Here is a 3,053-nt window from a genome sequence, read left to right on the forward strand (position 1 = left end):
GGCAAAGATGGTCACGCGAAGCAGCCGGTCAATGGCTTTTGGCTATTTCGCTTTGTCAAAAGTTTGCTACAGCGGGTGCCACAGACAAGAATCGACTCACACGTGGACACCAACAATCCTCCCCCCCCCAAATAGCACTGAAACCAACACTCACCCCCTTCCACCCCACGAACTCACACAAAAGACATAGCAACAACAAGAGCCAGCGAAATGACAAAGTAATAACTAACCAAAACCAAATTAAAAAATTAACAAGCAAACAAACAAACATACATACATGAATAAACAAACAAAACCATACCAACAACAATAGCAACCACAAAGCGAGACAAACATGTATGCCATGTGTTCTTTTGGGGGGAGGGAGGAGGGGTAGCAATTCCTTTTAATAATTTATCAAGTGCCTCAATAATAGCACACACACACACACACACACACACACACACACACACACACACACACACACACACACACACACACACACACACACAAACCAAAAAGCATATCGATGACATCAAACGGCATACAGGATCACGTGACAGGCCTCCCGTGTCCCGCAGCGCAGGACGACATGAAAAGAGTTCTTTCCCGCGCACAAAAATGGCTTATTATGTCCCCAGAGTTTCATTATGATTGGCTAGCCGCACACCCAAAGCCATAACGTTCTATGTGCAACACTTTACAGTTGCAGATAGAGCCTTTACGACTCGCGGCTGGCTTAATGAGGCGACGTGGGACTGACGTCACCAAAAGACATCATGATACAACAGGCGCTGTGATATCGCCCGGCGAGGCTGGAACCCGTGAATAATTTCCCTTAGATCTCCTAGCACAGCGATATAAATTTCTCTTGGATCTCACATAATGACGATAAAAATGTGGCTCCCGTTCTACGATCTCACATGCTCTCTCACATGCTCGGATTCTCCTGAGATACACAACTAACATGCTTCCGTGTTCTATCCGCTCAACACTACACTAAAGCTAAGAAAAAAAAATAATATATAAAATTAATCAAAAGGAAATATGAATGATTCAATTTTTTTTAAAGTTAAAAATTCCCAAATCCCCCCAAAAATCCGAAACTCACAAAAATAAACAAAGTAACAAACGACAAACGATACAGAAATTAAAAAGGTGGAAAGTAGCTCAGAAGCCGTATAAATGTTATGCATGAAAGGGAGTCTCTTTGCATTTCCAACCAAAACAAACTTTACATTTTATATTTTCCAACTTTAAACATTTACGGTTTACACAATATGCCCCCCTCCCCCCCCCTTACACCTCCACACCCGCTCCCTCATCATTATGAATACTGTCATTATGATGCCAAGAGGAGAAAGAGAGAAAGAGGACTCAAGAAGGTTGAGGCATAAGTTGTGACCAGTGGAGAAACTGGTCCAGGGTCGGGATTCGTGGTGAGCCCTTCGCTACCCTAGAATTACAAACGTAATTCTATCTGCTCAGTGGTTAGTTTTGAGAAATTTGACGTAATAATGTTTGAGTTTCACAACATGTCAAGCTTTTTTCGAATGCAGTTCTCAGAATATCTTGATAACAAATCCGAATAAATTTTACGATTTTGTTAAAGCAGAAAGAACACTGGTTGGTTTCTGGCCTCATGGTCCTAGTAACTGAAAACAGCTAAACCTGTCAGATAGAACTTAGTAATTCTGAGGTAGTGCCTTGTCGGCGGCCTATGTCTCAGTCGGGACCGCTGGCCTAAACAAGTAGCTTAAGTTATTTTTTTGGGGGGTAAAGTGTTTTACGGCGCTCGCAACTGCATAAGGTCATATGAGCGCGCGGGGCACACCTAATATTTTCAGTTGGTAGGAAATTTGGAATTTTGCCCGGGTGGCGGCCAAAGCCTACTCTTATCGATTTTAGACCACCAAGGGATCTTTAACGTGCACAACTTGCACACGGGAGCTCCGACATTTTTCGCCCTTGTCCTAGAAGGCTAGGTGTAGATATCACCTACCAGAAGACCAGGCGTGTGCCTGAAAGACAGCAGTAAGAAGGAGCCAAGGAGTAGCAGTAGAAAGGCGGCAGAAGGAGGAGGGAGCCCAGGGGAGGGGGCAAAGGAGGTGGGGGCAGAAATTGGAGACGAAAGCAGACGACAGAACATTGTTGAGAGCGGGAAAGAAGGTGAAAGGAGACAATTTTAGAGAAGGCATTTTTCCGTCGCTACCCAGATTCGAACCCGGGTCCTTCGAATGAGAGGCGAATACCTTAACCTCTAGGCCACGAGAGCCCCCTTCTGTCTTCTTAATGGAACGTTATGTTATATCCCTCTCATCCCGGGCGGGCTCTGACAGGCATGGTCGATGTAACCAATCTCCTAAATGTTCAAAATTGAGTCGATGGGCGCGTATAAAATCTGTAACTGATTTTATTATTTATTCTACTGGTACTATTTCCATCTAGCAGAGTGAGTCTCATTGAGTAGAAAGCTTCCAAAAGGAAGACAGATAGTAGGGGAGCAGAAAGTGTTTATTTTCTTTGATTTCTTTTACAAGTGTATTTATTAAATTATCTCCCCACCTCAACCAAAAAAAAAAAACCCACACAAAAACAACAACAATAAAAACAAACACAAACAACAAACAACAAAATCGTAGACGAGCATCCTTACTACACCAAACCCAAAGGGTGGGTGCGAGAACCTAGAACTGAGTACCGGTAGCTAACTCCCCAACCCCCCCCCCAAAAAAAAAGGCCAAAAATCCCCCATAAAGCCGATGATTATTTACCCAGAACCTGCCCCTGTTTACACGTTGCGGGTCTAACGTTTGTGTAAATCGTACTTCAATGACATAGCGCAGCCATTCGCTCCACGATATCGGCAAATTGTGAGTTTGTTTCTGCAGTCGCCGGCGCGCTTTTCCCTTTCGTCAACCCGCAGCCACCTCCCAATCGTCAGCCACCCCCAAACTTTGACACGGGTCAAACTTCCATCTATTTATAGGTAGTTACCGGAACATGTATAGGTGAAGTGTTGTGCCGTGATAGTCGCGATATATTATTTATTGAGATTGTTTTGGTCTCTCTTT

Source organism: Aplysia californica, unplaced genomic scaffold (assembly GCF_000002075.1).
Source record: "Aplysia californica isolate F4 #8 unplaced genomic scaffold, AplCal3.0 scaffold00091, whole genome shotgun sequence".
Lineage (NCBI taxonomy): Eukaryota > Metazoa > Mollusca > Gastropoda > Aplysiida > Aplysiidae > Aplysia > Aplysia californica.